The following is a 25,630-nucleotide window of genomic DNA, read 5'->3' on the forward strand; positions in this document are numbered from 1 at the left end:
AAAGCGGGAGAAGCAAATGCTTATCTAGTCCCGCCCCTGTTACCCACAGAATACATTATTTCCACATATTATTTTTCTTTTGCATTTTGACATACTTATCTTGGCTTGGCTTAAAACAATTACGCTACTTTTGTAACTTCGTGAATGATCTATCTAGCTCACTGTTGACTTTTGCTTTCATACTGGACACAAACAGCGGTCTCCTGCGTGAAAGTCCTGCGTTACAGTACTTGACCTGAACTCCTCCCTGTGCGTACTTGGCACTCTGTGTACTCCACCTGACGTCCTCCTTTACTGCTGTAATAATTACTACAGCAACTAGAGGTCGCCAACTAACCAGAGACATGTGTATGGGTCATAATAAGCTGCCTTCATAGTTGAACTATATGGTCATTGTTCTGGTGAAGGCAACTTGCATTAATCGCAATCCTAAAATACATTTCAGTAAAAATCCCAGCCCGTTGTCACTGTTGTCACAGTTCATATGAAGAGGTGGTTGGGACTTCCACCCAGGAGACCTTGTCATGGTTTTGGGTTATTTGCTGTTTTATTTTGTAATTCTATCCTCACGTGTCTTGTTTTGCTTTTTTCCTGTTCAACTGTTTTTCACTTGTGAAGTAGTCCCTGTGTATTTACGCCTGTGTTTTTCCCTTCCTCTTTGACGGTTTGCCTGTTTTGTTCCTGGTGTTGCAATATTTTCTCCTCGTAATTTCTGTCTTTGTGTTTTTTGCAATCTTAGCTGTGTTCCTGAGCTTCATCCTGGTTTATACTTCATATAGATACATAGTTACACATTTCTCTCGGACCTGAGTTGTGTAACCAAAAGTTAACAGATACATTTTTTAAAGTAACAATACATAACATTAGTCACGGAGCTGAATTTATGCTTTTTACTATGATCTTTCCCTCAACCTAACCAAGTAGTTTTGATGCCTAAACCGGGCTACGCTGTGACCGTTTCACAACAGTAACAGTATATAAACGTTAATATGTGAAATGATTGTCTGCAAGCTTTATTTTGAATGTTTAACCATATTTATTATCGCTATCTTGACCCAGGAGCCCTGCATGTGCAAAAGTGAAGCTGGCGTAATAGTTTCAAGGAAAACATGTTGAAAAATCTACATACAAGCATAATCCTAACAAGCGTAAAAGCATTTGTTAGTAATTTAGACACTCATTTATGGAATATTCTGCCATTTTTAATGTTCTTTTTTTTTTTACAGCGTGTAATGTTGAGCACATGTATGAACAATGAGACATTTTTCACCTTGTAATCTGTCATGTAAACATTATCCCTGACTAAGATAAACAAATTAACACATCATAAGCAGCTCACATAAAGGCGTTATCTGGTTATTTATTATGACTGACTGCACTTGTTCCAACAGGCCTTTTAACTGGATATCTGGAGTTGATATTACAAGGTGTCTTGTTTAGGAATGAAAAATGAGGAGTTCATGCTTCTTGGCAGTAACAGTTTTCATATTAGGTGTTTTGAGAACGAAATCTCGGCGCTGACACTAATCCCTGTTGTGTCAGCCTGTGGTTGCCAAATGATAGTATATCATCTCCCTGTACGTGCGTGCGTGCGTGTGTGTGTGTGTGTGTGTGTGTGTGTGTGTGTGTGTGTGTGTGTGTTTGTGTGGGTGGGTGTGTGAGTGCATTCTTCTCATTCTGGGTTATGCCAGCACATTTTGTCACTGTAACATAAGCTTTACCATAGAGAGCCATAGCAGGGCTGCAAGATTCAATTTAACCACAACTGTTTACAGCTGTCAATATAGGGACCAACACCACAATAAATGCATTAAATTGCATCTGGCCTCGTGTCGCGGAAAATAAGGTGAGTGGACGGGCTGTGTAGGTGATGCCAGCTCTCACTATTATTACACGGCTGTGTCTTAAGGGTTGTCTGGGCTGCTGTCCATTGGATTTAATCAGCCTCTATTACCTGCTACCCTTTTCACAGTTAAAATAATCACCCACAATTACTGACATAAAGGGGAGAGCTGACATGAGAGTCCGAGGCAGAGAAATCACACACAAGTAATTTCTCTCCACCTTGGTTGCTTACGTGGCTTTTGATGTTTTGTGGTGTGTAATAAAAGGATTGAGGGGTGTCTGGCACGACTCCCCCCTCTGCCGCAGTGTTAACAGTAGATATGGAAATGCCCTTTAAAACACACACACACACAAGTAAATGTAGAAGATACAGACAAAAAATTGTGGTCAGGGTACACACTCGCAAGAAAACGCCACATATTTACATCAAATCTAGTACATAAAAAAGGTATAAAATCACATGCACAAATACAGACACACAAGTATGCCCGCTAACACACATGCAGGTAGTGCACACAGGCGTGCGCACACACCCGCTGTCGCCGCCACTATTATCTAAAGAGGTCTGTACACTTTATTGTACGCTGGAGATGAAAGAAAAAGAGAAAATAATTTAATAATTGACCATCTCTAAAATTAAGAAAATACAACCATGAGAAAAGGGGCATTGTGATCTATTTTAATCCTCAGCACGCTGCTGAAAAATAAGAGACACCATTAAATGTACCTTTGAAATAAATGGGCCCAATTACCGAGATGGCTGGGAGTCTCTGATGAAGCTTTTGTCAAGGCAAACATAGTGGAGAGACACTCAAAAGAGGAGTTAGGAGCAGGACGAAGATCGTGGCGAAATCACTCAAAAATTATCTTTTACGTAAAAGTTAAATTCATATAAATGTTTGTGCGGCTGTGATGCAGGGTCCAGCGAAAACAGTGAAGCTGAAATTTGCCTATTTGCAGAGATAAAGAGCGTATGATAGCAGTCACAGCCACATGAGAGCGGTGACTAAAAAATGACCCGCACAATTAAAAAAAAACATGCTAAATGTAGACAATATGAACATTAGCAGCAATCATTACCAGGAGGGTTGCTCAGTTACATTAGCTGTTATGTGTTCGGGAAATAAGTCATGTTGAATGGGTTTAGGAGAGTTGTTTTGATAATGGCGTTTTGTTGAATCTCTCCTTTTTAATTATCGGGTCAGAGGCTAGCAGCTCAAACTCCCTCTCTTTCATCCCTCTTCACAACAGTGAGTGCTGCCGACCCTTCCCACAGCAATACAGAATGCTCTGTACCTCCGGTGTAAAACATAGCCTCAATTACTTTCGCTGAAGCTCTTTTCTGAGAGCAATTTGAACAAAGAAACATGGTGATAGCATGAAAAGCAGAGAAATCAGGCGTGATAGCTGTGATTGTCTGCTTCTCATCCGACAACTTGCCTTTTTTAGAAATAAAAAACAAGTCTTTATTTGAAGGGTGGTAAAATCTTCAAATTGGAAAGTGAAAACCACAACGTGACGTGTCGTCTAGCGACCTTTATATGCCGATGACCTTGTTCTTTCCTTGCAGAAGTTCATTCCTCGTGTTCGATCGATCCAGGAGAGAAGCAGACCTTACATAGGGAGCTCATAGATGGTCTTGGACACAACAGCTTGTCAAAGGGTAAAGGTTAAGGCCACGAGTGTCTGTCGAGGCCCAGACACAGGTCAGAAGGTCTCAGTCAGGGTCAGGACCCCAGGTGACCCCAAGTCTGCGCTCACAGTTGCGTGTTGCATTCATGGACTACTGTCACTTTGGCTTCCTTACTTTGGTGAAGGACAGGGCTGATTTTATGAGTTTTACTTGTTTATAAAAAGGCTTTGAACTGATGATGTGATTCACAACTACAGAAAATGACAGATTACTTCCCTTCTATAAAACATACAATGGTTGTTCACATGCTCTTTATTGTTTATGCGTGTGTTGAGCCTACTTCTTACAGAGCTATACTCCTCAAATACTGTAAGTCTGTTTGGATTTCTGCTATCAGTTTTATAATAGTTAATAGTTGTATATTTCTTTTGTCTTTTTGGGAAACATATACAAACATACATACATAGTCCCTATAGCTGATAAAACATGAAATGTTTCTTTATTTGGTGTAACAACAAAGCTTTATGATCATATACTATCACCATAATCAAATGCATTATTATTATTTTTATTATTATTACCTTTGTTTAAACAGGGAAGGCCATTGAGAACAAGCTCTCTTTGGCAAAGACACCCTGATAACAATACATATAAACATTACGGTACAATTTAAACAATGAAACAAATTCAGCAAAACATGTGAAGCAATAGATATAATTTTAATTAAAATCACCCATGTGATTAAAATGGATTAAAACATCTACATTCACACTGCTCAATATCTAGTTGTTCGATTTGTATGGCACAGGGAAAGGTTACAGCTTCAATACTCCAAGATTTCAGTGAAAAAGAAAAGAATTAACAGAGAAAAAATAATAATAATATTATTATATACTGAGAAAACAATGAAGTAATGTCCAAAACACATGCGTGAAGATGATTTCATAAAATCACCACATTAGCTTCAGAAATCACTTAATCTAACAGGTTAACAAGTGAAATGTAAGCTGAACGCATCATCTGCAAAGCAGCCATTACAGCCTCAGCTGGTGCGTTAAACATAACAGAGCGTAATGTGTACTGCCACCCTACTGTACTATTCATTCCTTCATTACTATTTTATATATGCGTATGATTAACACTCATTGCATGGCTCGGCTCCCAATCTCTCTGTCGGAGGCCTCCACTAAAGACAGCTCAAGCTTGAGAGATTTTTTTTTTTTTCAGTCATTTAAATTTTTGCACTTCCATTTACCCGCCTTTTAATTTAGCGTATAATGATGCCATTAGAACAAAATCCATCTGGAAGTTCTGTTGGGAGCGGTTAATGTTCCATGGCTTTTTGCTGCTAATGCCATTGCGCCTGCATTGGCAACAGATGCTCTGAAAGCAACAGATACATTCTCTCCCAACATCATTACAATCATGCCCATGTCCAGGATAAATGTTGCTGCTTGTTCAGGACTATCGTACCTGCAATGGGACTGTAAAACACAAAGGATATACAGCCGACTGTATCACTGCCAATGAATTCCAATTTTTCAAGCCATTTATTCATGAAGCAGGGGTGTTAAAAGGTGTCTCTCGCCTCACACAAAGGTGACAGGCAGTAACTCCTAAAGAAGTGAAGCTGAGGGAAATGAAAGAGAAAAGTTAGTAAAAATTTAAACTCGGAAGCCATTTAAGTGACCCCTCTCCCACCCACCAACAAACACTCTTGGACAGTTCATCTTTTGTGATATAGAGGCTAGAAAAAAGGGGGGGGAAAAATTCAGTTGCAATTTAGGTGATTAAGTACAGTGGATAATTAATTGGAATAACAAACAATTTCCTCCATGGACGATTACTGATTAGTCGTGCTCCCCAACGCTGCCGTGGCCTTTTTATCCTCTCTGCTTCAATTATGTTAATGCTAACTTTCTCTCCCAGAAATGAAATGTGATTAATTTTCTCTTGTTTTGAATTACAATTGCACTGGCTGCTAGCACTTTAAAGCATTCATTAATTCCCAATTAGATTGGTGGGCTCATTTGCTCCAGTATTGCTCGGTTCTGTAGCACTTTGTGTTTAATGTGCTAATTGGGCGAGATTAAAAACAACTAACCTCTTATGAGAGGAGAAAAGTTATTCAACGACTGCATTAGCATAATTTATCCCTGGATGCTTAATTAGACATCGCCGCAAAAATCATGACAGCTGACTAACAACTGTTGTCAACAGGTGGTTACTAAAACCGAAGTAAGTTCAGGGTTCGGTCGTAATGGATGAAGCGCACGTTGCCTTTCTTCAGTTCTGAGCATCTTGCAAATGTGCTTATCTGCAATCACCCAACATGTCTAAGACAGTATGGTGTTTTTTTCGATTTCTGCATTTTATGTCTCTTCAGTGCTTTGTTACAACCACTCGAGCAGCATTAACAGCTCACTACTCCATTAACCCAAGACTTGGATTGTCTCTAACTCATTTACCACCATCAGAGGATCGACGCTTCGGGCGAACATGAGTGGGGTTGGATATAAGGAAAAAAGAATGCTTTCATGTCCCGATGTGATCTCTTCAAATGGGACCTGGAACCTGGGAGCGAAATATTGTTTAGCCGTGTGTACCACACAAGCTTTTTCATCGGAAGATGAGAGATGCTGGTGTGTGTACGCCCTGAAACTGGTCTTGAGAGGTTTGGTAAAGAACTGGGGTTGTCCAGATCAAAGGAATATAAACCTTGATCATTGCATCTATCAGAGCTCCCCTATAGGATTCTGTATCTGAACTATTTTCTGATTCAAGGGGCCTTTCACTGATATTTCAGTCCGTCTTTTCCTTAGGATTGAGTATAATCATCATCAAAAATGCTTTATTTGGTGCACTTGCATATTTCCAACCTTATCCTTTACTCAGGCTTCACACTATACCCCGGAGACGTGTCTTTGGCCAACAAGTCCCAATCTTCATCTGGAGACTTTTGACTTCCTGCTTTCTTTCATTTGCTTAGAAGATTAATTTCAAAGATATGGCCAGAATTTTAGTTTAAAACATAAAAAAAATACTTTTTTGTACTGTGGTGCAAAGTTGTCTACTGAAGTTAGCAAGTTAGCCCCAGCCTGCCCTGTCTCGTAATACCACTTTGTACTGCAAGAGGCGATAACTGGCGGTTCGCTACTTAGTCTGTTAAGTAAGCAAAATAAACTCACAAAATGTCAAGAAAAGAAATTTATTTGCCTTACTAAACAGAAAAATACAACAATACACCATCACTTTTATCAAACTAAGACGAGCATAATTGCCTCGTTAACACATCGTAAAACACACTTTATTCAAACTAATTTCAACAAATAAATGTAAAAAGCATTCTGGCTCTTCTTGCTGTTTTCTCCGGCTGCTGATGACCGACTCGCACTCTCATCTCTGATGCTCAATGCTTCTCCTGTCTGACTGCTGTGTCTTGAAGCCACAGTTCTGGTCAGAACTACTATAAATCAACTCCATTATGTATCCCCTGTGCTCCATCGGCCTCAGAGGTTGTGTTTATTCCCAGTCTAGGCTCCAGCTTGGTTCACTGGGAGGCTGCCGAGGCCAGTTGACATCATCTGAGGTTGCAGTGCAGCTTATGGGGCCAGCAGCTCCACAGCTACCTGAGCTACTTGTTAACAGCAGCTGGTCACTACAGCCAAAGACGGCTACAATAAAGAGTATACTCTGCAGCAGTAAGTGGTTATACTGCTTCCTATAGTTTTGGAGTGAACTTCGAATTCTGTCCATTTCTTACAAATTAAGTCTTTAAATGACAGATGCTGTTATTTTTCTTAGGGGGACCAACCTGTTCACAAAAATAAACGTTTCTCCAAACCACAGATATGTTGAATATGTATGTTTCAATTTAAAGTTGTGAGAACTCTGGTTCAGGTCTGGTTATGTATCGGCAAAAAATCCAATCGCAGTGGTCTCAAACAATGCTCGTCTCCTAGGCCGCCATCTTGCTTACTATCTCACCACAACCCAAACTTGGGCTGGTAGGTAAATTGTCGTATTGCAACAGAAAATTTTGTGCAATTTTTCTAATTTCTCTTAAAATGAAGTTTATAGGTGCTGCAGGTATGGTGTACAATAGAAACTATTAGTTGTCATTGGACGTTTCCACCACTATAAGTCTATCAGTCGTATCAGTCGTGCAGATATTATGAACGCTCAATGAGTACAAGCAGTCCATGCAATTTCTAATATGCTACATAATCCATCCTCGATTGTACAAAACCCAAAAGGAATTGGATGCGGTCACAAGTGTGGGTAAGTGAGTATAATGACATCTTGTGTGAATAAGACCAAAGAGGGACACTATCATCTCAGCTCACATGTTTCTTTAACCTCTTTCATGTCTCAAGTGCTCGGACACTGGCAAAATCTATTAGTGCCCTTTTTAGAATTACAATGCAGTGAATATCATCCCATCTAGTGTTTTGTTCAGGTAATTCATAGAGCACTTCGAACAATACTGAAGCATCAAGATGAAAACCATTGTGCCTTGTGTACAAATGGACACTTGTTTATTTCATTGCACACTTTTCATCTATATGGAAATGAAATGATGCGCTCTCAAGCCTTGTTTGCTTGTTTGTCTTGTCCGGCAGGGACAATGAAAGGAAAATAAGAATTGCGTGTGTGCTGGGAACTTTTGCAGGGGAAGCTCTCATGGCATTATTTCAGGGCAAGAGGAGAAGGAGGGCTGGATGAAAGAGATGTCCAGTGTCACGGGCAGCCTAAATTCTCATTTTGGTGAATAGTACACAGTTGTTTGAGAGTATGATTGCACTATTTGTGCTCATATGCACATGCCACCTTAAAGATGAAATAATAATGTGGCTGTATGACCTCCCTCGGTTGTAACAATATTGATTTTGCTTGTGTAAATTCTCTTCAGGAGAAAATAAACTGATCTAATCAGTATTTCTACGAGGTAATAGAACATTTTAAAATGGGATTTGTTATAATTTTGTGTCCTAACATGGAGCAGACAAAAGACCTGCTGTTTAAGCCAGATATCTTTCAGATTCTATTAGTATAGTAGTATCAAGGAAACAAAAAATCATATCAAAGTTCCTTATCTATATTCACATGTATGTGTGGGATGAAATTGGGCATTGCACAATAACAACTGGTAATGACTTGTAAAGGCAGCAAATATAGAAAATAGCAAGAGGGGACCAAATTTTATTGTTCAGAAAAACAGGCAGAGAGGATGGACGTTTGAGGACATGATTGAGATATAGTTATTATTAATAAAGAGCTGAGGTGATGAGTAACCACCAAAGGGAACATCAGAGTTACAACTTAAGTTGAAAAATAAGGTCTTTACAGAGATCATTTCTATATAAATCATCATTATTTAAATTATGGTGCTTTGGCGATTCACAGCCGATTGAGATGGGCGCAGTAGACAACACGTCCTTATACCTATTTGAGTCTGACCTATTTGCCCACTGGGCATCTATTTTCAAGGGACTTCCACTATTTGTATGTAACTGTTTTTAAAATCCCCTCCGCAACGAAAAACAATAAAAACCTCGGACCTTTTCTTTTGCAGGGATTTAACCATTCCAATGCCAGGGCTCGCCATTTCACATGAAAAACAAGTTTCCCCTTACACTATTTTTCTGGGAGTCAGTATTTGAAGACCTGGGAATGAGACTCAAAAATCAACTATCTTTCTCCAGAATCACCTGCTCTACCTTTTAAAATAAGTATGTTAGTTTCATAAGGTCAGTTACAAGTTAACTCATGTTTAGTTTGTGACGCAAGTTAAGTACGCAAGTGCAAATAATCTAATGTTGACATTTACTTTTTTGATAGTCCTGTGTTTGTCTCATCTGTTCAACCCCAACCTACTTCCTATGCAGACCTTGTCACCCTTCATACAATGTCACCTGACTACCTCCTTTGCTCCTGTCATACTTACTACAGCCACTAGAAGTTACTGTCTAGCAATAAACACAAATATGGGTCATAAAAAACTGCTAGAAAATTGCTTCATTTGAAGGGAGGACGGCCGGCGGTGAATTTCGTTAAGGGAGGTTGTAGTAATCAAACACACAGTGACACGATTGGGAGATCGACACTTCACATGGATTTTCAAAATGAAAATATACCATGGCAATCCTTTTATGAAACATTTTAGATTTTACTGCTGTATGCCGCTGATAGAGGCAGAGAAGCATCTTCAGACCTTTCAGCTACATCTCTTCCATTTCCTGCCTCAAACTGGGGGACAAAGACATCCTTGTCTGCTGGTCGTGCCCAGTGCCATTGGGAAGTTAAGGCGGGGAGAATTAGGAAGGGGCAGGAACAGGGCTCCCAACTACAAGGTAACAAGGGAAAACCAATCCCTCCTGGAATTATCCTGATACTGGAGACACAGGGCTCACCAGACAGCGGATCAATGGGTCTCTCTGGGGAGGAGAAGGAAGAAGGAGGGGTCCAGAGCAGGATATTGCACCAAAGAAAGTGTGCCACGCTGTGTCCAAATTACCCCCAAAGTTGTGTGGGGATTCTGTTACCTGTTCAGATGTTTTAGTTTGAATGTTCACTTGCTGGTTTTGGCTGCATGCCCATGCCACACCTACCAAGGATTTGGCTTTGGAACCAATATTACAGATTATAGTGACAGAGTTGTCCAGCAACTTTGTTCCATTGAGGTCCACAACGTTACGTAAAGCACAAGTTGAGAACTAGACATCTATGCATCTTTAGATCTTAATGGAAACTGTTATTGGTAAAAGACTTTGGATTGAACAAATAACAGTCCCTAATTGTGCTTCAGAATTCATCTTTTTATCTGTCATAGCTGGTGCTCTTTACAAACAGCACTAAGTTGTGATTGTGTTGATCGACAGAAACACGAAAACGTTTTTCTTCGCTTGTGTTAAGGCCGCCATCATGACAGCCAACATTTTAAAAATGGTTTGATAAACATGAAGTAAAAAATTTAAGTTTAATTCAAAGGGATGATTTGCAGTGCACTCATTTATTTCAATGAAAAAAGTGTATGGTCATCTGTCAAACGTTCAACCTTGCACAACTTTTGCCACAATAAAATGCAGTGTCATCTGACAGTGTTGGCCAATCAAACACATGCAAGCGCACACTGATGTAACCTTACCACTCCACCTCAAAATAGTTGAGATAGAGGATAAAATAACTGTCACTTTGATAACTTAGAATCATAGGTTTTATAAACGGTGTTTTGTCCTCATGGATCTACAACTTAACCAGCCTTCCTTCTGTATTTCAAGATTTTAGTAACCCTCTGAAAACAGAGATCCAGCAAAACTGCCGGAAAGAAGACCTGTCACCATGTCACGGTTTTGCTTTTTTACACTGACCCAAACATCGGCGGCACGATGCTGCCCAAGTGAGTGATTTTGGAAAGCATGCCAGTGCTTTGGACATCTGCCACAACAGTGCATGTAACAGCGAGTCTCCTGTCCCGGCATGTCACGTTTTCATTCAGCTCTGTGACTACCTCCGTTGCCGCCTCAGAGGCGGGACAACCTACTCCCCGTTCCGTGTTTGTATGGTTTATACAGAACGCCAAGATTGTATAACGGCACAACATTCCCAGCCATGAACAGGCTGTGTAAAAAGGACTACCGATACCTGCTGTTTTCTTTCTGAAGAGGCATTTTCTGTAGTCCATTAACAAGTATTTCCATAAAGCATTTATGAATACGCTGTAACTTATGAAAAAATGGTGAATCTGCTCCTAACCCTCGCTAACAAAGTTTACTTCAACAGTTTTTCCACCACTTTCCTCTCCAGAGACTACCTGTTAACCTTCCAGTACAACCAGTTTCAATAAGACCCAGACTCTCTTGTTTTCCTTTATTCACCAGCACACATTGCTCTTCCCCTCGCCTGTTGTCTGCCTTTATGAAAGCATTAGGTATCCTCTTTGAGCCAACGCGCATTGGAAATGAAAGAGCCGAACACTCTTGGTCCTCGCCCTCCCCCGCCCCCCCAGCACCATCCCACCCCCTACAATGCACTCTTGTCTAGTGCCATGTTTCGAGCGAATGTCATCATCCAACATCTATGAATGAGTGGAGCACGCCACGTCACATATTGATCCACTCCCTTTGTGAGGCCTTCCAAGCTTGTGATAATTAGCATCGTCCATTAGCGACTTTGCTGAGCTAACGTGCCCATTAAGAGTCAAAGCTTCTGTTCTTTTCTGCGAACATTCATTTGGCCTGGATTTTCGTCTTTAAAGAGCATAATAAGGGAATGGTAAAAATATGTTGTGGACAGATGAAAAGTGGAAAATATAAAGTGGGTGTTTAAATGCATTAAAGGCATCTAGATTTAATTAACACCCGAGATAGCTGGCAGCTTTGTTCATGTGCTGTAAATGATCATCTTAGAAAAGGACAGTGCTATAATTTTGAGTATGTTTTTAAAAGGTGCTTTGCAGAGGCCTTTTTCTTTTCACAGCCCAACTTCTCTTCACCCACTTTGATGCCAAAAGTAACCTTTCCTCATCCTGTTCTTTTTTCGTAATTTGCCTTCATTTGTAGAATGTGTGTGGTCATCAGGGGTTTGTTTGCAACAGGCACGCAACTTCCTGACTCCAGCCGAAGATATTTCACAGAAGTGCAACAACAAATTGAACGGGAGATAGAAAAGTTTTTTCACTATGACAGGAAGAATGTGTTTGGACATCCGGCTATGCAGAACGTGAAAAACTAGCTTCGAACAGAATATGTTGACACTTCATGGAATTGTTCCTTCGCCGGTCCAGACCTGAGTATTGATTGCAACACAAGAGGTTCACATCTACCTGTTTACTTTCTCTGTTTACTGTTTGCATTCCTCTGGCAGGCAAAGATATTATTTCTCCGTCGAGGACCCTAGAAAAGCGGCCACCCTGCGCTCAGTGTTCGACCCCGGCACCCGCTGTAGCACTACTGATATAATGAGAGACTGTGGAGAGAAACTAGCGGCGCCAGTAGAGGCTCTTGGTGCGGCATGCGAACAGCGGCTTCCACTCTCGCCCCTACTGTGGATGCCGTTTTGGGATGCATGCGTGTCACGTTGACCTCGCTGACCATCGGCTGGCTAAGAGGGGAAATGAGCGCAGGGTATGAGAAGGAGGGAGCACCAAAGTAAAGTGCTCACCCTGAGCCATTATGATTAACCATCAGCAGTTTTTGTGTAATCATCGGCAACGTGCACACAGCAGCAGAGTCCCGTATGGAAAGGGCTGCAGAGAAAAATCAATCACATTATATTACTGTGGACATGCTTTATTGACCTCTGTTGGTGTTCACACATTTCATACTTGATTTGTATCTACTGGCGGGCGTTTAGAACAATGTGGGCAATTTGGGCAATGAGGAAAAACAGGGCAGCATTTTCGAGCCTGAAGCCCATGCTTATGGATTGAGTGCTACTTTACGAAAAAGAGCAACCTATTTAGATGCACTTCCTGCATACATTTTATGAAATACCCAGGAGCGTTGGATGGAGCTGTGCCCTCATTCAGGCCCATCAGAGAATATTTGTGGCTTGGACTGACTTGCAGTATAGATATATATATATGGCTGCATAGGAGCCAGACTCGCCGTGCAATGTTTGAAATCTCCTGTAACTCAGGCAGACAACAGTAAATAAGAGTTGGATGTCTCATTATCTGATCACCAAGCCGTGACAGCTGCATTCATCCAAAATGCATTGTATTTAAAGGTTAAGAGTAGTTATGAGAAAAGTAATGTATTATTAAAATACCTTTCGGAGTGAAGTACCTTCAGATATATTTTCCTTGGTAATGAAAGCAGGATTCGGTGGAAATGTAGTAATTTGGGGGCCCATTTCTTCAAGCCTTTATTCCCCCTCTCCCTCTTCAACGATTTATCTGGGGAGAGTGAAGAGCTCACAGCTAGCGAACAGACAGTAAACATTTTGTTATAGTCAGAACCATCTCTTATTACTGGTTTTTCATTAAAAAAGAAAGCCTTTCGAAGCATTCAAAGCATTTCGGCGGATGAAGATGCTTCACAATTTTCTCCCTCTCACCCTCTTTTCTCTCCTCACTATACCTGAATCCTTTCTCTTTTTGATGCTGTTAAGGGAGTAATTGAGTGCAGAAAATGGCTTGGCTTATTTGGACTGAGCCTGATCCAGAAATGATTAAAGCTAAAGGGGTTTGAGGTATTCAAAGAGAGAGAACGGCAGAAAGAATATGGTTAATGCCTTTTTTTCTTTTTCCATTTTGTGAGGCGAGAAGGAGACGGGAGGGGTGGTCAGGCTGAGCAGCCAGACAGGTTGGTGTTCGAGGGGACTGAGCAGGGGGGGGGGGGTGTGGGTGCACAGAATAGCCCCTACTCATACCCCTATTAAAAGCATCAGGATTGTCAGAGACGGTAAAAAGACAGGAAATCACTGTAAGAAATGAAGCTTCTTTTACCAATTACTGAATACCGAGTGCACACCTTGGAGCTCTTTGTCCTCTGTAGCACCAGTTCCCTCTCTCTCTCCCTTTTTTCTTTTCTTTTTTCTTTCTTTCCGCCTTTCTCTCGCTCTCTCTCGCTGGCTTACAGCCTTTGAGTCAGATGCATTAGCACCAAGGCCCGGAGAAGAGGCAGCGTTTTCAAAGCCCAGTTGGATTCACTTCTAGCCTGTCGTTGTGGCTCCTTTTCAGGCTTTTATTCGCAGACAGTAGGGGCAGGTCTGAAAGAGACGCCCTCAACCTCTCCACTCAAACATTTATCTCTCCCTTTTTCCCTTGCTACAGCAGAGATGATTAGCAAAGGGAGCCATTTACTGATCCGCGGCGCCTTTCCGTACAGCGTGTTAAAAAATAAAAAGGGAGCGCATTCAGCTTGTCTGATTAACACACACCTACACAGTTGCGCACATTCATACGCGAACTCTCAAACAAACATGCAGCACACATGGGCACAGTTTGAAAGAGGCACAAATCTGTATCTTTCAAATTGTGCAGCAGCTCTATCTGTCGTATTTTTTTTTTTCAAATAAAGTCTCTTTTTTTCTTATCAATAATTGATATGAGTGTGAGCCTTTAGTGGAGGATCTGTCAGGTCATTGAGTTTGGATAGATGAGCTCTGTCGTGCCTTCTTTCACCAGCCATGACTCTTGGGACCTATAAACACCTCTCAGACTGGCTCTCCATCGCACCTATTGACCAAGTCAGTTAATTACTTCCCAGTTAAAACAATACCAAATAGCTAATGTAGTCAGCAGAGACAATTTAATGCCTGTGGTTGTGTGGGTTAGCAGCCTGTTCATGTGTGTAACAGCACAGCAGCACTCCGATACGAGTCCACGGGAGCCATCTCGATGTGGTTTCACATTATGGGTTTTGTGAGGATTGTTGCTGTGGATGCGGTTATGGTGATAGCCACTGGTAATGGTGTCGTTAAAGAAGATATAGCTGCCAAATTAGAGGTTCACAGAGCATATTTGCCAGGGCAATAGCTGCCTTCAGGATCCATAACGTTGTTAGTGAGTTTTCATAGACCACGCTGACGGATGCTGTCGGCTTGTTCGGGGTTTGCTCTTATCAAGACACATGAGGATATTATTATGTAAGATTACTCATTTTCAAGAGATTTAACTCGGGGTCTGTTCCTTCTGTTCCCCCCCCACCCCCCCAGCTCCACACCAATCCCTTTACATCGTCCTCACCTCATCTGTCTTCCCCACTCGCAGACAGCAGGGACACTTTTCAAATCACCCAGTATTTTGCCACGTGCGCTGTTGTGATGCTAATAAGATTTTCATTTATTTGGAAATATATGACTTCATTTTAGCTCCCTGCATGAGTACAGGTATTTTTAATGGTTTGAGATTTTTGGCTCGGTGTTAATGTCAACCATCAGGAAGTTGCCAGAGTTGACAGCGAGTGTGTGTGTATGTGTGTGTGTGGCGTGAGGCATCATTGCTCTCTGGCAGCCATTTGCAAGGTTAATGTTGTAGAAAACAACATCCATCTCTCCGCTCCCCCATCTCAAAACAGTTTCATTAGTCCTGGCGCTCTGACCCCTCTTCTTATAGTGTTGTCAAATGTGACGTGCGTCATATTATCGGCGAGTGATGCAATCAATAAAGTTTTTAAGTCCGTGCTGCTGCCAGGCTAGCCGGCTTGGTGTTCGCAGCGTGCATATTTTAAAACACAGGGTCAAATTGGCATCGTACGTGCCGTCTGGCCTTCTCTCATTCATCCCCAGCTGACTAATAAATAAGACAGGCTGAAGGCACTGACTATCAATAATAATAACAGAGTGAGTTTAGTTTGGGACCCTATGATGAATGAAGCCTGCGCGCTTTTGTACAGCTTTGTTTGGCGATAATACATCGGTGTTATGAGCAAGTGAGTCTCAGACAAACACTCTGATTCAGGGGATTACATTAGTTAAACAAATATATAACTGAATCATCTCTCTCTTACTCCATCTGTACTGTTCAGTTTGTTGTTCATATTAAAACCTTGTTAAGGCAATACAGACATACATCTTTAGTACACATATACCATTAGATTTCTATAATAGATATATTCAGGCTATATCTCCCCAGAACTAAAAGGAAATGACAAATATCTAATGGGTGCATTGCTGGCAGCTGGAAGAAAAAGGCTCTGACCAAAAGACGGATGAGGTATGTTGGGCTTATGATAAATAATTGGATAGATGTGATAATGGATATGTATATTATGGAAAAGGTCACTTTTTCTCTTAACTTGAATGGAGACTTTCATAAAACACTGGGTACAGTTCGTCAAACCTTTGAGACTTGATTTTGTGGAGATAATGCTTTGAAGGAACGTCAACTCCTCATGTATTTCTTGCTCAGTGTATCCTTTTGAGTTTCCAATTATGTCATTATAACATGTATGCAACTGACTGAGGCTAAACTGCTGTGACATATGTATTTATTTTAATTTTTATTTCATTTTCTGCCATTTCTATAATGACAAAACGCTCTGCACTCGTCATTTTATGTAATGTAATGTGTCACAATTTATTCTGTGATTTAGTAAAAGCTATTAATATAAATGCAAAAACACATCAAAAGTAGAACAGACCAGAGAGCCCACAACCACATACAAACAGGCTTTAACTGCATGTTTTACAACACAAACTTGTGCCAACAGCAACCCATTAAAATTATTAAGTCATTAAAAAAAATCTCGCTAGACATAAAAAATAACACCTCGTCGTTAAAACAGATTATCATGTTATCTAAAGAAACAGCGCAAACTGTGTCCGTGGTTGCTGTAAATTCAAGTATAGCAAGTAAATAACTCTTATTCATTCTTAGAAAATGTAGATATATGCACAATAAGTGCTTAAACATACAGTAACCAGGGCTTTTATAATAACAATTTCTTTAAATATTTAAATAAGAACACCGCCACCTGGTCTTCGTTGTTTTCCTGCGTGGATGCCGTCAAAATATCGATGCTGCTGTTTTCTGTCTGTGTCAAATGTAGTTTTGAAATGGACAAAACAATGTAGCGAAGGTCTCGCGTTCAACCAAAGTTACAGTCTGACACATTTTACAAAATGACCTGCGGGTAATCAGTAAGTAAAATATGCTTAAGCCCCGAGACAACAGAAATGGACAAAAAAGCACTGATAAATTGCTGTGCTCATTGTGAATTCCATCCTCAATTGTGGCATTTTCCAGGGTAAATGGAATTGTACATTAAAGTCTGAATATGCCTGACTTTGGGGGAGTGATACATTTTATTTTCCCTCTTTCTCCCACAGATGTGGCCTGTGGAAGCCACAGTATTGCGGTGCTTTCAGGGAAAAGGCCATCTTTAGGACCTCTTGATCAATCTGTGACCTTTAAGTACATAGCCATCTCGTAAATAGGAGGGTGCGCTTACAGAGACTTCAAAAGCAAGGGGACCCGATAATTTCAAAATGGAGCGGTGTGGAGTGGCGCTGGTGGGGAGTCCATAAAAGCCTGCCTTGTTCTCTACACACCTCCTCTTTGCTCCACAACAGCCAGTTAGGGTAATAGCTCAAGGGAGAAAGGGGAAGAGAGAGAGAGAGAGACAGAGAGGGAGGAGGAGGAGGGATGGATGGATGGAGAGAAAAACAGGTAATTACTGGTAATCATTGGTCGAGGAAGAGCTGATGATCACTACAGTATAACAGATTGTACTGTTCCCTGTTGAAAAACACTGAGGAGACCGGATGTGGCGTTGTCGGCAGGTAACGACTGGGAAATTAGTCGGTAACCTTAAACCCCCCTCGCAATCATAGAGAAACTCTCTTTCCCTCTTTCTCTCCTTTTCTCTCTTTCTCTCTCATTGAGAGGAGTTATATAAATCTCAATGTCCCACTCAATAAGTACTGCATAAGTAGGGACTATGGGTCCTTTATTATATTACAATCTTTTTTATTTAGATTGGACATCAAGTAGAGGCAAGTAGCTGTGGTTCAACAAGGAGGCAGGGTGATACAAACAGAAATATTAGAGTGAGATACAGAAGCACTTGGAGTTGCACCTCAGTCTTGATTTGAAACTGAAATGTATTCATGAAATACTCGTGTCTAATGCCCGTCAAAATGTCTCTGATTCAAACTAAAGTCAAATTCAAACTGTGTCCGCTGGGCAATAAAAGCCCTGCGGCGAAATGTGAATTTTTGTCACCCATACGCTGCCATGAGCTTCTCCTGTAATTCCCCTGCAAATAGCTTCAGTTTTCCGAGCCCGGCTGTCCAGCCACATTATCAATTTTCTGCTAAAACCATGTACGTTAAACACAGACATACAACATTAATTAAATGAGAGTGCCCCAAACCATTTGGTAGAATGCGCCTCAATCTTTTCCCGAAATTACAGCGCATTGATTGCAGACACTATTACTTTTTTTTTTTTTTTTAAACCTGAACAGCAAATTTTAGCCCTTTACGATAATAGATGGGAGAATTCACGGTGTGGGCAAAGCAGTAGACGTGTTTGTGATTAAGTGTGACCTTTGTTTGGTCACAAAAAGATAAATGTTTAATGCAAAGGAGTGAAAAACCAAGTATATATCCAGATCATGTCCCCGAGGTCAGAAAAAAGCCTGTTTGTATTTGCAGCAGTTTGGTTTCAAATCTTGCACAACTTATGCAATTAAAATCATCAATGCAGCTGTATCGCGGCACAGAGTATCACTGCTGTTTCAATGATTTCCTACACCGCCTCCCACATTCACAGCGATGGGCTACTAGAAGTGTAGACTTTAGCAGAGCCAGTGTCACCGGGAGACTTATTGATTTTGAGCAGTGTCTTCCTCAGGCTCTGTGTGACTAGACAGTGTCCTCATCACGGTGGGAGTCTTTAGTGGATCAATTGGGATCACTTGCGCCACTTGTACCTGTTTTGTAACTGATAAGACAACACTTCAGAGGACTGATAATGATTAGCTGAGGATAAACACAGCTAATCAACATAGTGGGGAGGAGAAAAGGAAGAAAAATATGATTGCCAGAATAAATGTTGTCAATTTCTGAAACTTTACATTTAAAATTTTACGTAAAATTTTCTGTCGCCAAAAATACAGCTGGAAATTGTCACGTCGCCTCATCAAACCTTTCCTGTGTTGTTGCCCCTGGCGCGGCCTGAAAATGTCCCAATGTTCTGTCAAAAATATGCAGTTTTGTTGTCATTAACATGGCTTGAAAATGTCCCAACACCTCACCAAGATATCCAGTTTTGTTGCTACAAACACAGACAAAAATCTTCCCGACGTCTCATCAGAAATATCTGGTTTTGTTACCACCAACACCGCTGGAAAATGTCCCCACGTATAGTCAAAAATATAAGGTTTTGTTGCCATTAGCATGGCTTGAAAATGTCCCAATCTCATCAAAAATATCTGTTTTGGTTGCCTCCAACACTGCTGGAAAATGTCCTGCCATGTTGTTAAAAAAAGTCATGTATCGTGCTTGCAGAAACGTAAAAAAGCCAACATTTCATTCTTCCGACTGGGCTGAAACATGGAAGAGAATTGGCCTGGCACATCCGTGTTGAACATTTTTTTTCTTTTACGACAGAAAATAAAATGCAGCACTATTTCACTACGCTCTTCATAATTATTAATCCAATTAAACATTAATATATTTAACTACAGAAAAAGAATCGCCAACAAGAACCTTAATCCTGGTGCTAAAAACTGCGTTGCGTTTCTCGGAAATGCGTGACAAGGTCTACTGAGCGGCCATGTTGTTGTGTCACTTAAGACTCATGAGATCATTGCCGTTTCATCCACAGCCCATAATGGTGACACGAAGAGCCCATATCCTGATCCTGCCCCGGATGAAAAGGGACCCATGAGATCATTCAGTCTTGACCTAGATGCTTAAGAACGTACCGGAGATGACCCTCCCAGACACAAAAGTTATACATAAAACGGATGCACAGAACATTTGAATGAGGACGAGCTTTTATTGGTTGTGAAAAAATAAAAATGTTTGTGGAGGGAAGGGACCATGAAATATGAATGAAGTCAACGAGGGAGTGACATCTGAGGGCAGATGCCTCTCGTGTTGACGTGTGACAGCGCTGACTGGCGTCACTATCACTTAAAACAGGTCAGATCAAAATGTGCCGCTGGGACTTAAACCTTCTGTCAGCGCTCCCAAACAATACCACCGCCAATGGAGGCGTAATTCTCACTCTCAGTTTGTTTTCATAATTACAGTATCAGTAGCACATTATCCACACCCATGCAGTATCCTGTTTTTTTGAAGTCCGCCTTAGCCAATGCATAGTTTTTGTCATGGCCATTCAAAGGGAATTACCAATAACACTACAAAAGGCTTGTAACGGATACATAGAGGGTTTGTCATCTCGCTACAGTTTAATCTGGCCTGCAGGTACTCCGGCAACTGGAGGACAGGTAACGCGAGACTCAAAGATTCGCTGCATTAGTTCTGCTTAGCTAACCGTGAATGCTAATTGCAGGAAGAACAAACTACTACTCTCCCCTCCTTTTCCTCTCTCCTCCCCCTTGGCCGACAGCAGAGCCGGCTGAGAAGCACTGAGAGTGTCATACAGCGCTGCTCAGAGCAGGAACAAAGAAGGTTGTTCTGCGAGCGAGATTCAATATGTAGAGGGAAAACACAGTTGAACATACAGCTGTCGATATCCCCCGATCATGTTGTCTTCAATGCCCTTCAATGAGAGTGTACAGAGTGAGGGTTCACACAACAGTCTAACAGTACACTTACACTTGATCAGTGGAAATCTTCCTTTTTTTTAAGCTAAGGCATCAGTTTTAACTTGACCATGTCAGGTTAAATACTCTGAATAAAATGTTGGCATTATACTGTACCTTTCTGCAAACCACGAATACAGTAAATTTGCAAGTTTCACATATCAGATCAACATTTCTACAATTCAGTCATATCACATTCACACTGCGCTGACTTTCTCATTGGGAGAAGGAGGGGATGTTCGCTTCCTGTTATATCCAGTCATTTTAGCGAACATCGGGACATTTTGCAGCCGTCTTTGTGGCAAAAAAACAGTATGTATTTAATGAGACATAAGAACATTTTCCCGTCGCGTTTGCCAGGAAATAACAAAGTCGTGTACTTTCAGTGAAAACAAGACCTTTTCCTCACCATAACCAAGTGGGTTCTGCGCTAACACTTAATCTTAAGAAACAGAAAAGTTGAAATGTAAAGGGACAAATATATTCTAGTGGTTGGATTGAAATACTGTATATTTATTGGTCTCCTTTCAAGTGGCAGCCTTTGAAAGACATTTCCTCTCAAAGGAACATTATATGTAAGTATTTAGGATTGCAGGTGTAGTAAGATGAAAACATCTGCTAATCTTTTCACATTAAGAACTTATTTTTATGCAGATAAGATTGATGAAACTCAGTGATGGTACTTTGTGATCAACTCTCACACACAAAAATCTCTTTGAAATAATCAAAGTATGGCCAAAGAGATCAGTAGGCAAAACAAACCAATCCACTAAATTTCATAGAAGAGAGGCTAAAATCCCTATTTAAAGATTGTGCTCCATTCAGAGGAACCCAACCATGAAATGCCGGTGCGAGAAAACAAGACAATGAAAGAAAGAGGGCGAACAATGCAAGAGTTAAAGCCAGTACTAATACTGATACTGATACTAATCTGTGGGCAAGGTCAAAGACCCGGTTACAGACCAGAGGCTATAAAGGCTCAGAGGTGCTGGTCAGCCTCAGCCGCCAAAGCTGTGATCACTCTCTGAGGTTCTGACCTGGGCAAATGAGAGGCCACTACCCTAGTGGCAACCACTATCTCCTATCAGTCTTCTCTCCAGACATCTATAGGCTACCTGCAGGCCCTCGGGCCAGAGCTATCATATAGCCACTGTACCCAGCTCTCCTGTCTTTACCTTGCAGTGGAGATTTATTGTAATTAGAAGATTCCTTTACAAAAGCTTGGGATCAGCGTTTCTTCAAGGATCTCTGTGCGGTCCCATGGGGGACACCCTTTGATCCCGACCTTCGAACCCTAAGGGTTAAGCCTTCCCTTTGCAAATGAGTTTGACATGATGGACCACTTCCTAATTGGCCAATTGCTCAGTGCCTCATTTCTGGGTCCTGCTGGTTTAACAAGTGTATGTTTTCCTTCCCGCTCTCCAGTGTCTTACCACATCAGTGCTGATGGCTTTGAAGTGAGTCTTTCCCCCCGCAATATAGACTCATACACTCTGCTGAAGGAGTCTACAGGGTCATCATGCAAGGAAAAGGTTCTTTTACAGTTATAAGTGAAGCCTTCCCTGAAGTCTCAGGACCACTCTGTCCAATCTTTGAAATCTGTTCAAATCAGTGTTGTTTGTGTATGCCGTTGGGATTCCCGCATGTTCTCTCTCTTTTCTCTCTTTCACTCTACCTCCCACTGTGTGTTAGCCTGATATTGCTGAAGGCTATAGTAGCTCTTAAACCATCAGAGACATTGGAAGAGAGGACTGGCGGTGTCGAGTCCCACCCTGCAGCATGTGGTTTGTAAGTTTCTGCCCCTCCCCACCTCCATCTTTTTCCCAATCAGATTAGTTTGTCTAATAGTGAGAGGAAAGGTTGTTGTCAGTGGGCCCTGCAGGCTCGGAAGAACAGGTGGCCGAGTGCTGAAATGGTTTCTCTGCATTGAGCTGCAAAAAACAGTGTGGCGGTCTGCATCTGTGTTTGATCCTGGATCGCAAATATCCGAGTGTTAGTGCAGCTTTATGAGATCGGAGTATTCACAACTTTGAAGCAAACCTTTTCCGACAATACTTCTTCTTTATTGAATCAGTCGTAACAAATTTTGAGTTTGGTAACTGTAATTCTGCGACTGTTTCCTTGTATCGTGACTACAGTTCAACCTGTACCTGAGACATCTTTTAAATCTACCTGCAGACCGTTACTCAGATGGATTACCCGGTAACCTTTCCCGATGACCTCTGTAGGGTTTGTTCACCTGCAGGACCATGGGAATCTCCCCAGTGCAAATACCTCCTCCCCAGTACGCCGAGAACGTGCCTGACCAGCTGCCTCGCACCAAGACGGATTGTTTAGGGGTGCAGAATTAGTCAGGTCAGGGAATCCTCGGCCTCAGGCTGGGCTAATTACTTTCTAATGTGACGACAATTCTTTTGAAGAGATGTTTTCTTGCTGACCAGATCCCTTTAAAAGCATCTTGGGGGTGCAAAGAGGGCCGAGAGGGAGTGCACTGTGGCAGGCCACACCAGGGCCAGAGGGGGGGCTCAGGTTACACCCTGCCTGCCGTGATGCATTGTTGGTGGGACGCCTAGGCTCCAGTGCTCCCCCTCCTCCTCCTCAACCACCGCCACCTCCATCCTCCTCCTCCTCCTCCTCCTGCTCTCAGCACTGTCCCTCCAAGAGAGGCTGCCGCAGAGCCTCGCAGAAACCCTGACACCAGTCCAGAGGATGCACTCTGCACATGAAACCTTACACTCAACTAATGGTTACAAATGTGTTTTCAAAGAAGTCCCAAGTCTCCCGTAAAAACCATAGACTCACACTGCTGGATGAGCATATACTGTATGTGCACACACACTCATTGGCACACACAGTTGGGGACAATTATTGTTGCTGAACTGGGAGATTTAAAAGGAGTGCATGAATATCAAGATATGAGGTTCTTATTTTAGTTCAGTCCTGTGGGAGGAAAGACAGAAAGGGAAAAACACTTTATATTTGAACTGATGTCAGGTCATTAGAAACAATAATACATCAACAATTTACTGCAATGATAATCAAACATATCAGCAAGTCGACTATTGGAGGAATCGCCTTTAGAAACTGCAGGTGGCTTGTGGCTTTGACTGACACATCACACGGATTTCAGCGACCTCTTGCTTTCTTTCTCTCATTCCCTCAAAGAGAATGTATTCCCTTCCAGGGGAGTGATCCCTAATTAGCTGTCAGGTGATAGTGTGCTGCTTTCATTGTGTTCCCCGCTGCTGCGCTGCAGGCTATGTGGTCAGCAGTCAGTCTCAGACTGAAGTGACAGATCATCTCTCTATACAGCAGACCCCTGCAGCTGAAAGAGACCACTTGGTCCTTACAAAGAGATCCCAACGCTCCATATTAAGAAGAACTCGATATCAAATCTCATAACAAACAGATCACTGACCCAGAAAAGACAAGAGGATCACTTGAGAGTCCGTCTGCGCGTCTCACAAATAAAAACAACAGCCAGTGATGTGTTTGTCTGCACCAATAAACGACTGATGACTGGATTCGGATGTGAATTATTTAGTGGCGCTTTGTGTTTGTCAGTTTGTTCAATGTTGGTGATTTTAATGGAGAAAAGATACTTCTTATATCATGTTCCAACATTCAGTGAATCTGACAAAAGCTTTTTGGAAAATCACAATCACATTTTGCCATTTAAGTGCGAAAAATAACTATCCTTTCCTGTATTCCCCAATAAAAGCCGTATCTTCTAGCTTCACAGGATATGGCAGACAGGTAATTCCTGATATAAAAGATATGATTTCTTCCTGTCTGTCTGTTAGTCTCACTGCAGGTCTCCTCCAGACAGTTCCAGTATCCACCCGGGCAGCAGAGGGACCTTGTTTGAAGGTCATGTCAGCACCGGGGCGTAAACGTTAGACCTTTTTGTGGTCAGGGTAAATGTACAAGGCCGCCCTGCGGGAGCACTCCTTCCCTCTCTTTAATCGGCGTATAACAGGCCCTTGTAGAGCCAAACTGTCTGCGACACATCAGCACTTAGAAATAAAAACCCCTCAGCCAACCCTGCGACGGCTGCGGTTGGAGAACGGCAGCTGGATCATTTCAGACAACACAGACAGCTCTGCCGGTAGACGGGAAACAGGAAAGGGAAAATCCATACGTACATCTGAGTTCTGTATTTGAATTCTTCCAATTTGAACATTTATATGTAAAAAAGCATTTATTTATTTATTTATTAAGTATTCGATTAAAAAGAGTTGCAGATCTCACTTGATGATATCATAAAGATAAATATCATGGAACTGCTTCACTGACTTTGTTGACACAGCCGCAGTGCAGGTGCATTTTATGGCACTACATCGTTGTCTGTTAGCCCTGCAATAAATGAAGGGTATTTTTTCTAATGACTTTCGATAACAGGTTAAGCTCTCCGGTTACAAGGATTTGTCTTGAAAATGAAGCATGCAAGATCATGATTTATATAATTTTATGAATATATATGTGTGTTTGTTGCTCATTCATTTTAAAAACCGCTCCCTTATCAAATCTCTCCAACACTCAGCTCTCCTTACATCAGCTGCATACTGTAAATAAAACGGCACAAAAGGTAAATAAGGCGAAACGCAGAACACACAGCCATCTCTCTGTCAGTGAAGCCAATAATTTGAAGGAGCCGAGAAAGCAAACTTAACAGTTCTAATGCTCCAGCCGAGAAACTTAATTTACCAATTTGCAGGAAGACAAGATGGCAGGAAACAAGCCAATTTGCCACGTGTGCAGCGCACAACAAACCCCAGCCTTGCTCCCCGGCCTCATGAGAGGTAATTATCCCTAAAAAAGAATGCCATGCTGTATTAAGATGTAGCCGCATCAAAACGAGGGAGGCAGCCTCATTACAAGTAATTATGAGGGAATTAGAAACATCATTTAACTAAACGAGCAAATA

This window comes from Pagrus pagrus (genome assembly GCF_965226575.1).
Source record: "Pagrus pagrus genome assembly, chromosome: 15".
Taxonomy (NCBI): Eukaryota; Metazoa; Chordata; class Actinopteri; order Spariformes; family Sparidae; genus Pagrus; species Pagrus pagrus.